This window comes from Gossypium hirsutum, chromosome D07 (assembly GCF_007990345.1).
Source record: "Gossypium hirsutum isolate 1008001.06 chromosome D07, Gossypium_hirsutum_v2.1, whole genome shotgun sequence".
Lineage (NCBI taxonomy): Eukaryota > Viridiplantae > Streptophyta > Magnoliopsida > Malvales > Malvaceae > Gossypium > Gossypium hirsutum.
The window spans coordinates 20,841,185-20,853,339 of NC_053443.1; the positions used below are offsets into that span (position 1 = coordinate 20,841,185).

The window sequence follows — 12,155 nt, forward strand, 5'->3', positions numbered from 1 at the left end:
AAAATTTTCAAAATTGCAGGGTTCACACGGCCATGTGGTCAGGCCGTGTGACTCACATGGTCAGGAGACACGCCCGTGTCTCAGGCCGTGTGGGCATACAAAATAGGGACACACGGCCGTGTCCCAGCCTGTGTCTATACTCGTGTAACTCTCTGACTTGGGTCACACGGCCAAGCCACATGCCCGTGTGCCCTTTTGAAATGGCTTCGCACGTATGTGTGCTAGCCGTGTGTCTCACACGGCCCAGTCACACGCTCGTGTGTCTGGCCGTGTGGACTCAAAATGTACCATAAATAACAAGTTTACCATTCCCTACAAGCTTGGACAATAAGCAACTAAAAAACCATTCATTTAACAATTCAAAACACGATCAAACACATCCAAAACATGTCAAAACAACCATCCAAGGTGCCTAACCAATGTACCCTCATTAGTACCACAATTATATCATGAAATCATATTATCAAAGTGTCATTCAAGTCCAAATTATAAACATACGTAATTTATTTCATTTTACCTAGTTTAAGAACACTTAAACACCAATTTAACATGCCATAATAAAACTTCAAAAATAAACACATGTATATATATCAAACAATATTAAACTTATAACCTCATTTACATTCAATCCATAAAATAACTATTGATTTGACACCCTAGGTACATGCCGAAACAAAAAGGATAAACATCACCACGTTTGAGTTCGAGACCGTTGTTGGATGCTGAATCAGCAATCAAAATTAAGTACCTAACCTGCGTACGGAAAATAAAACTGTACGCTGAGTAAAACTCAGTGGTATTTCTATAATTCGAATATTTAAAGACAAAACAATATAATATGCATATGTTAATTATAAGCACAATTGAATATTTAAAACCACATTTATTCATGCAATGACATTAGCCATACATTATTCAATTCATGAATATATCATTATATACCATACTCAATTTTCATCACTTGCTATATATAATAGCTTTTCACAATTTGGTACACATATCATTTAAACAATAATATTGTTCATTCTATATCCAATTCATGAAAACACAATTCATGTCTCTTATTTTCATTTTGTAAACAATATCATTTACTATCAACCGTAGTACCATTTCAATTAATTATCCCTATTAACACGACTCGGACTTGGACAGATACATGGATCCAACCAAAACACACTAGTTTGGCACCCAGTGCCTCATCGGATAATTCGAAGTAATAAATTGACACCCAGTGTCTCATCGACTCGAAGTCGAAGAAATCCCTGAACTCTTCCAATCCTATAACATGCCATCTATATCCGACTTAGCCCGATACAATTAATAGGTTTAATTTCACATTTCAGATATAATCAATATCCAATATTAATTTTTCATATATTCACATAATTACACATATAATCATTTCAACTCAAAAATCAATCCATTCAATATATATATCTATCAATTCAATTCATTCAATCAATTATCAAAATATCAATTACTTACCTTAACACTTACCATATACGTTAAATAAAAATTACAACAATTAATAACTAGTTTTGGATTATAGAAATACAAACTAGAAATTCTGAGCTATTCCTCGTCGACTTTATTTTTTCCCTTTTTAGTCGATGATTCTGGTACGACGTTAGGTACAGAATTAAAACAATTAAAAATCATCAATACAACACAATTAATTTCATATTGAATATTTCAATTTTTACTCAAATATTGCCAAATTTCAAATTTAGTCCCTAAACCGAGACTAACTTTTATTCTTCACATTTAATTCTTTATTTTTATGCAAATTACACTTTAGACTAAATTCAACTCCCTATTTTCACATAAATTCCTAAATTTTTAAGTTTTTACAATTTAGTCCCTATTACACAAAATTTACTATTTGTTCTACAATTTAACCCTTTTTCATTTCTAATTTAAAAATCTATGAATTTAGTCCCTAATACTAAAATTATTCAACATTAACAACATCAAAAAACTTAATAATTTCTAAAATTTTGACATGGGTGGGGTAGTATTTAATACTAGGATTCCAAAAATATAAAAATTACAAGAAAAGAGACTAAATTGACTAACTAATTGAGCTTGGAACTTTGAAACCCTAATTTTCCTTCCTTCTTTCTTTTCTTTCTTTTTCTCCTTATTTCGTTTGGCTTTCTCTGTTTCTTTCTTTCTTTTTCTATTTATTTATTTGTTTTATTATAATAATATAATATATTATTATATAATAAAATATATTTACTCAACATTTAAGGCTTATTTTATAATATATATAATAAAATTTCACATGTTTTAAATCTTATGCCGCCTCATTTAATTCCAATGACATAATTGCTTCTTTAGTCCTTTTAATTTTTCTTTAATCTATAATTCAACTTACACCCCTTATGCAATTTAGTCTTTTTTACCTAATGACTCTTAATTCAAGTAAATTCCCCTAACCAAAACCTAATTAACTACACAACTAGCTTCGTAAATTCGGTTTACGATAACGGAGTCTCAAAAATGCACTTTTCGACACCCATGACTATCAGGTCGTTACAATTCTCCCCCTAAATAAATTTTGTCCCCGCAATTTAGAGGTGCTCATGGGTCGGGCTGGGAAAAAATTTTCAGCCCGATTGCTAAGCCCAGGCCCGGCCCGGCCCGAAATATGGGCCTGAGATTTTACCCATGCCCGACCCGTGGAGAAAATATGAAGCCCGGGCCCGGACCGGCCCGACCCGTTTTGCTTTAAAATCTGGAATTTCTTTCGCATATCATATTCTTCTGGAACATTAGACAAATGCAGGTCCATTCAATTATTTCACAAGAACCACCACCACATTCCAATCTGTTAAAAATTCTCCAATAACAGATTTAGCCAAGTCACTAATTAGATCATGCATGAGAAAATAAGTACCCTTCCATCTCGATTGTTAAAAAACTGACCTCAATCTCAAATCTTTGAAGTAGCCATCCACAAACGAATGAGTTTTTCTATTTGAAATTCATAATGTTTAGGAAAATATGAACAATAAGCAAAGCAATGCTTTAAATAGGATGAAAGATGATAATAACTCAATTTGAATGCTGGAAGAATATTGCATGTATCATCAGGTAGGTCCCAAAAATTGCTATGTAATATTTTACACCGTTCATCAACATCTAGTTTACAACGGAGAAGACCTGCAAGTGTTTTTACAGCCAAAGGAGACCATCAAATCTTTTAACAATTGCAACATTTTTCAATCTTGAAACTAGAATAATAAAAAATTCTGTATAAGACTATTAAATTAAAAATAAAAATAAAAATAAAAATAGAAAAGATCAAGAGAATAAAAATACAAAATCATTTCAAGCTTGTGATCTCAAGGTCAAGAGAGACTGGTGTTTTTTCTCATACTTGACAAAATCAAACTGTATTATAATTTCATACTTGATTTCAATACAAGAAATTATACATGTAAACATATACATATTAGAAACTAACATATACATATATCAATTCATACTAAATTTCAAAACTAGATCTTATACATGTATATATATAATCGAACCTCATATACTTATATAATGACATATCTTAATTCGATACAAAAGCATATACATATATATATTTGCATGCTTATTCGAAACTACTTAAACAAGTATAATATACATATTATAAATCCAATCCAAAGGTTTATACATGTATATACCTATGCATTTATTCGAACCTTATGTACACATATATATACATACCTTTGATTAAACCAATAATTTATACATGTATATACATGTGTGAATTCGAACCTTGTATATATATATTATATATATAAAATTTATACTTAAACTAAATTCAATAACATTTATGTATATACTTATATACCATTCATACTTTAACTAAATGCAAAGGCCTATATAAGTATATACCTATATGTTCGAACATTAAAACAGTGTATTAATCATTCATACTTTAAATTTATTCAACCAATATACTTTAAATTATAATTCATCAAAGTTGAATTATAACCAAAGTTGATAACCATACAAGATTTACTCAATTTGTCTGAAAATCTTAAGCAGAAGATTCTCCGAATTGCTGAAAACAAAGCAAGAATTCATGACTCTTATGTTGATTTTGAAGCTAAAATTGTTTATAAGAATGAGTTAAATTGTGAGTATTCGAATATATGTTCTGGCAATGAATACTTTAGTCACTTAATCTTTATATCATTACTCCTTAATTTAATAATTCAAACAATATCAATAACAATGTAAGCCCAATTCCTAGCAAAGTTACTGTCAATCATATGTTTCAATAATCCTTCATTCATACTTCACTCACCATTTCTCAATATGTAAAAAGTAATTTTCATTTTTTCTTTCTCTAGGTCTTGATAGAGAAGACAAAATTTGAAAAAAAAAGTAATTCTAATCGATGGATTACTATGTAAAGATAAAAAAGAGAAGAAGATTAATAATTTTTTAAATATATATTTTAGAACTAATTCGCATATCTTATTCTCTCTGTTATATCACTCCATTTTAAAATGGTTGCTTTTATGCATTAAGATGATAACCAAAGATGAATTATAACGAGCAAGTGCCACAGACAGATGAATAGACCAAGATACCCTTCTATCGTCCATAGCTGAGAGACCTTATCCTCCAGGAAAAACAACATGATTAGCCAATCCAAAACAGGACAAAATCCAGAACAGTCCAACATTTTAAACTCAACAGATACTAGAAACAACTGTCTCTCTTAGTATTTGAACTCAACCTTTATGTAAAACTCAATTTTAAAATAGTTCGAGAACACAATCAAAATCAAAATCCCCCCCAATATGTAAAGTGTAAACACAAACAAAATCCCCCAAGATTTAGTGTCTCAAAATCAAAATCAGAACACCGTTAACAGTAAAAATCAAAATCACAACCAACATCAAAAAGCAAAAAAGGGAGAAGACGTTAAAAAATTAGGAAACCGTTAACAGCAAACTCACCTTTGAAATTCAAAGGTAGAAGATGTTGAAGGCTAGATTTGCTGGAAGCACCGTTAGAGCGGAGGTGGAATCATGGAAGGTCGGTCACCGGAGGTGGAATGGTGGATCGGGCGAGGTGGGTTTCCGATTTGGGGGAAAAAAGGGAAGGGAAAGCGTTAGGTTAGGGATTTATCAGAGACAGAGACACGGGGTCGGGGAAATGGGGAAGGGAATTGGGAATGGGAAATGCTAAATAGTTAATCTAATAATAAATTAAAAATAAAAAAAATATATTAATTAGATCCGGGCTGGGCCGGGCCGGGCCCGGGCCAAAAAGATTTTACCCGAGGTCGGCTCGTTTTTAAAACGGGCCTATATTTTTACCCGAACCCTCTTAAATTTCGGGTGGGCCTTCGGGCCGGGCCGGGCCGCCCAACCCATGAGCACCTCTACCGCAATTTACCTGAAAAAGAGGTGGGGGTACTGAGATCTCATAGTTTCTTCTGGTTCCCAAGTCGCTTCCTCAACACTATGACTACGCCACAATACTTTCACTAACGAAACTCGCTTATTACGCAATTCTTTCACTTCTCGTGCCAAAATTTCAACTGGTTCTTCTTCGTACGAAAAATCAGTTTGAATTTCAATATCCTCTGTCGGAATAACATGAGATGGGTCCGATCGATATCTTCTAAGCATTGGAATGTGAAAAACATCATAAATTTTCTGCAGTTCCGTAGGCAAAGCTAAACGATATTCAATTGGTCCCACTCTTTCTGTGATCTTATACGGTCCAATAAAACGAGGACTCAGTTTCCCTTTTTGGCCAAATCTCAAAATTTTCTTCCAAGGCCAAACTTTAAGAAATACTTTATCACCAACAGAATAGTCAATATCTCAACGCTTCAAATCTACATATGATTTCTGCCTGTCAAAAGTTGTCTTCAATCTATCTCGAATTTTCTTAACAATGTATTTTGTTTCTTGAATTAATTTTGGCCCGATTATTTTTCTTTCACTCAATTTCATCCAAAAAATAGGTGATCGACATCTACGACCATATAAAGCTTCATATGGAGCCATTTGAATACTTGATTGAAAATTATTGTTGTCCACAAATTCTGCCAAAGGTAAGTAACGCTCCCAACTTGATTCAAAATCAATAACACAAGCACGAAGCATACTTTCCAAAATCTGAATAACACGCTTAGATTGTCCATCAGTCTGTGGGTGAAAAGCTGTGCTAAAATTAAGTCGTGTACCAAGAGATTCATGCAACTGTTTCCAAAATCTTGAAGTAAACCACAGATCCCGATCAGAAATTATTGACATAGGAACACTGTGCAATCTCACAATTTCTTGAATATAAACTTCAGCAACCTTTTGAAGTGACCAATCAGTCCTAACTGCAATAAAATGAGCCGATTTCGTAAGTCAATCAATAATTACCGAAATAACATTTTTCTTACTTACCGATAATGGTAATCCCGTTACAAAATCCATCGTGATACAATCCCATTTCCATTCAGGAATAGTAATAGGCTGAAGTAATCCGGTAGGAACCTGATGTTCTGCATTAACTTACTGACAAGTTAAACATTTAGCCACATATTCAACCACATCTCTTTTCATTCCTGGGCACCAATAAGATTTTCACAGATCACAATACATTTTTGTTCCTCCAGGATGCAAAGAAAAAGGACTATAATGAGCTTCGCAAAGTATCAACTCTTTCAATTCAAAAACATCTAGAACACAGATTCGGTTATGAAATCTCAAGCAACCACAATCATCAATACTGAAATTTTCTAATGTACCATTCTGAACCATTTCTCTTTTTGTTCGCTAACTTGTCATCTTCAAACTGCGCTGACTTGATCCAATCAAACATCACCGATTTGATTTTTAATTCAGCCAATAGACTTCTATCATCATTGATATTGAGTTGAGCAAACATTACTCGCAATTCAATTACTGCTTTTCTACTCAATGCATCACCTATAACATTAGCTCTATCAGGGTGGCAATCAATAACACAATCAAAATCTTTCAGAAACTTTATCCAATGAAGCTGTCTCAAATTTAATTCTTTTTGAGATAGAAGATATTTGAGACTCTTATGATCGGTATAAATATAACATTTTTCACCGTGCAAATAATGTCTCCATATCTTTAGAGCAAAAACCACTGCAGCTAACTCTAAATCATGTATCGAATAATTATGTTCATGTGCTTTCAACTGACGAGACGCATAAGCAATCACTTTCTCGTCTTGCATAAAAAAAAACCAATACCACTCAAGGAAGCATCGCTATAAATGAAAAAATTGTAACACCCCAAACCCGGCGTAGGAGTTATGGCCGAATCTGGCGGTGTCACATTGAGGTGTTTAGCGTAAAACTTGTCGTTGAAATCTTTAAAATCAATTAATCATTTTGGTATTAAACGATGATTTCAAAATGGGTTATTCATTTCCAAGCGTGCATCATTAAAAGCTCATCACTTTTAAAACGTTATAAATTTTCCAAAATCTCATTTATTGCGAAAGCTTTTTTTTTTTGAAAATGTTGCGAAAACATGGTGTCTTTGAAAATAGTTATCTTTTGAGAACCCGTTTTTTTCTACAACTAGCAGTTTATATCAAACTAATTAAATAAAAATCGCAATTTAAAGTTTATAACTTTAAAGATGCTTTTTTACATAAAAATACCCAAATTCAGTTACTTATAAATCAAAGGCTAAAAACGAAAGCTAATGCGATTGTGTGGCCATCATCGAGTCCCTCGCAACACCGACTTGCCTACAACTGGGGATTACCTGTACAATTAAATAGAGGGGTGAGTTTACGAAAACTCAGTGTGGAATTCCCTAACAAGCAAACAGTTAATTAAACAGTAGATAAATGCAGTTTGGGCCTGAGCCCGTTACAGTAACAGTCCAGTTTAGTGTGGGCCTAAGCCTTTTCCCATAATAGTAAACGATTGGGCTTGAGCCCATCACAATGCCAGTAATCAGTAAGGCCTTTGCCCAATTTCAGTAATAGTATCAGTGGGGCCTTGGCCCATAACAGTAACAGCTTTCAGTCATGTAGTGAACAGTATGTAATATCATTAATTGATGCAGTAATAGTACAAAATCATTAATCAGTGCAGATATGCAGTTAGAAATCCTACCCAATCCAGCCTCTACACACCACTCCGTCCCGCCAAACACACCACGTGGGGATAAAATTGACCCACCCAGCCAGACACACCAAGATTAGCATCGGTTACGGCACTAAACAGTATTGCAGCAAAGCTGCCAGTAAAATAAATGGTATATAGCCATCAGTAGGTCCACAGTCGTCTTGGGCGACCCGTGCAACCTTACCAGTACGGTACACTTCTTCCAAATATAACAACTCATTCCCATGCAATATATCCTGACATAATATCATACGTGTATGCAAAATGTCATGCTCAATCATAGTCATACATATCATAGAGCAAATCAGTCATACATAACATATGGCCATAATAGTCATTTCATCTCCTAGGGGTATAACAGTTATTTTATCCTATGGGGATATTTCGGTCATTTTACCCTATCAGGGCATTTTGGTCATTTTACCCTATGGGGGTATTTCAGTCATTTTACCCTATGGAGGTATTTCGATCATTTTACCCTATGAGGGTGTTTTGGTCATTTTACCCTATGGGATATTTTGGTTATTTTACCCTATAGGGGTATTTCGGTTATTTTACCTTAATTTAGGGTCTCAGTGTAGATATCGACCTTTCGAAAGGTCTGCAATTGTCTCGAGTGACTCAGGTAACCTAAATGGTCATAACAGTGTAAATGGGCCCAAGGCCCATTACTCGGCCCAAGTGGGCCCACACGCTCGTGCGGCCCGTTCAGCCCAGATTTCGCCACGGCTATGAGATCTACATAGCCCAGTCCAGTATTTGTCACAAGTCGTGGATTTCATCCGTGTGGGGCTCACGAGCCAATTAAGCCTACACGACCTATTTTGGCCCAACATGGCCTATTACGGCCTAAGCCCATGAAAATGCTCATGGAGGCCTCCATAGTCTATCGCCCATGATTCATGGGTTTGACTTACCACACGAGCGATCGTACGATCGTGTGGTCTTAAACGCCGTATTTTCAGCTTTTCGGCTTTTGCCATTCTACAGTTACAGTTGGGTGTTTACACACCTGTTTACGAGAAGAGCGCAAATCTCCACCAACCTAGATTCAAACATGACCCAATATCAGTCCTTTAATCGTTAGGGTAAAACACCCTCTTATTGACACTTAATTCAAAAAACACCATCCTTACCTTGCTTGAATAAAGGCGACTTTAATCCCCCAAGACCGCTATCTAAAAGTGATCACACGCTTTTATCGATTATCTGCACCACAACACCGATCTCATTAACTAAGTTAGGCCATATAAGTGGCCTCAATCCGCAAACGATATCCTATAGAAAGATAATTAGTATACGGCCTAAACCCTAAAAGTGAGATAATGTATTACTTTGATTGAACCTTGAGAACAAGGGTTGCGACTACTTCAAAACCACTTACAATCCCCACTCCTCGAAGGAAACCCTAGAGCCGCAACGGGTAACACATCGTGAGGAAAGAATCAACTGTCGGTAATCAAAGAATAAAAAGGAGGGTATTCGGTTTTAAGAAAAAGAGTAGAAGAGATCATGTTTAATCAAAAAGTGAGGAGTATAAACACTTTACCGATAATTAGAAACACTTGTAGCACCGGGATAGCAAGAAGCAGCGGAGAGAAGATCGGCGCAGAGAATGATACAACAAAAGGGTAATATTTGGCTAGAAGGTAGAAGGAGAAATAGCCTGGCAAAGGTAAACCGATTGAAAAACAAAAGGATATTTGGCTAAGAGAGCACAGATTGAGGGAGAAGAAGAAGAGAGAAAAAGAAATGGAGAACCAAAAGTCGATAAATGAAAGAAAGAAAGGAGAATTCGGCAGATGCTAACACCAAAATGCTTTTCAATGCCGAAAATGACCAACACTTTCCCCAGCCAAATTCTCTAAACTAGAGTTTTCCCACAAACGGCGCAACACTTTCTGCTCCTTAAAACTCCTTGACTTTCTCCTAATATCTCTCCCCTTATCCCTCCTTGAATTACTCTACCGATTTCTGCTCAACTCCTCCAACAACTTCATTCAAATTCTATTCAAGCCCCCCTTAGCTGTGTTTCAGTCCAACTCCACTACCTACAAAGCTCAAGCAGAAAAATAAATACTCCATTGCGCAACCCAAGACTTGAACCTCAGACCACACAGTTACATAACAGGCCACCTTGCCACTAGACCACAAGCTCTTTTTGAGTTATGAAACAGACACTATTATTTAAGAACCTACTATCTAGATCCAATGATTTTATTCACTTAAAATAAAAATTTTGCATAAGCCAAGACTTGAACCCCTAACTTCTCAGACACTTCCAAACACTCTTAAATCACTTAACCACTAAAGCAGACATTCATTTATGTCACTTCTTTACACAACTAAATATTTATGTGCAGTCTCCTAACAGTTCCATAGTTCAAAACATATTTCTTCTAGGCCCAAAATTTGGGGTTTACAAAAATCCCTTCTCGATTCTGGTAAAGTCAAAATCGGCACTTCAGTCAACATCTGCTTCAATTTCTCAAAAATTTCTTGACATTGATCATCCCAGACTAATTGAACATTCTTATGTAACAACTTTGTCATCGGCAAGGCTATTTGCAAAAATCTATTTACAAACCTTCGGTAATAACTTGCTAATCCAAGGAAACTATGAACCTCTGACACATTCCTCGGCGCTTTTCACTGAACAATTGCCTCTATATTTTTAGGATCAACTTTAACTCCATCTGCTGAGATAACATGACGCAAAAATACAACCTCTGATAACCAGAATTCACACTTACTAAGTTTCCCATATAACTGTTTCTCTCGTAATACTTGCAAAACAATTCTGAGGTGTTGTTCATGCTCGGATTCAGATTTCGAATAGACCAAAACATCATCAATAAATACTACCACAAATTGATCCAAGTAAGGTTGAAAAATACGATTCATGAGATCCATAAATGCTATCAGAGCATTCGCCAATCCAAAAGGCATCACTAAATATTCATAATGACCATACCTTGTACGAAATGCTGTCTTCGGTACATCACTTTCTTTCTCTTTCAACTGATAGTTACCTGATCTCAAATTAATCTTTGAAAAGACAGATTCTCCTTTTACTTGATCAAATAAGTCATTAATACAGGTAGAGGATATCAATTCTTAATCGTCAACTTATTCAATTGCAGATAATCAATACAAAGCCGCATCGAGCCATCTTTCTTTTTGACAAAAAGCATTTAAGCTCCCCAAGGCGATACACTAGGGGGTATAAAATCACAATCCAATAAGTCTTGCAATTGTTCTTTTAATTCTTTCAACTCCGAAGGTGACATTCGATGGGGGCATTGACATTGGAGTCATACCAGGAAACACTTCAATTGCAAACTTAACCTTTCGATCTGGTGGTAGTCCTAGTAATTCCTCGGGAAACACATCAGGAAATTCACAAACAATTCAAATTTTACTGCACTGACTATCAACAAAATTCGAATTGACATAGGCTAGAAAAGCTTTACAACCTTGGTTGAGAAGTTTATTAGTTCGAATTGCTGAAGTGATACGAGTTGAACCACTTGTTCAAATACCATTCACCTCAATCTTATCACCCCTTTCACTCTGAACAACAAACTTCTTTTTATAGCAATCCAGAATCACCCCGTGCCCCGTAAGCCAATCCATACGTAAAATCACATCAAAATCATCAAACGACATTTCCAACAAATCAACAGGAAAGATTATATATTGCATCATTAACGGACATCTCCTACACACCTGATCCATTAACACAGATTGTCCTAATGGACTAAACACCACTATCGGTACTCTAGACGTCTCAAATTTTAAACTTCCAACTCAACCAATTTAGTATTAACATATAAATGTGAAGATCCTCGATCTATCAAAGCATAAACAGGTTCTGAATGTAATAAAAATATACTTCTCACAACATCACTACCATCACCATCCTCATGAGTCCGACAACATAAGCTCGAGCTGAAGTTCTGGCATCTGGCTGTTGAGTAACAACATCATTTCCCTTTATAGCTCCACCTCTCGAAAATGA

General features: G+C 35.2%; 1 long non-coding RNA gene across 3 annotated transcripts; it reads right to left on the minus strand.

Moving 5' to 3' along the window:
• Positions 1–498: 498 nt before the first annotated feature.
• LOC107954377 (uncharacterized) lies at positions 499–5,190 on the minus strand. 3 transcript variants are annotated; one of them, XR_001699528.2, is made up of 3 exons: positions 4,971–5,181; positions 2,932–3,168; positions 499–753 (listed from the first exon to the last, which is right to left on the minus strand). It is a non-coding gene; the product is annotated as an uncharacterized lncRNA (long non-coding RNA). The 3 variants fall into 3 exon arrangements; XR_005915758.1 differs by lacking the exon at positions 499–753 and adding an exon at positions 2,331–2,833; XR_005915757.1 differs by lacking the exon at positions 499–753 and having other exon boundaries at positions 2,961–3,168; positions 4,971–5,190.
• Between the last annotated feature and the right edge of the window lie 6,965 nt (positions 5,191–12,155).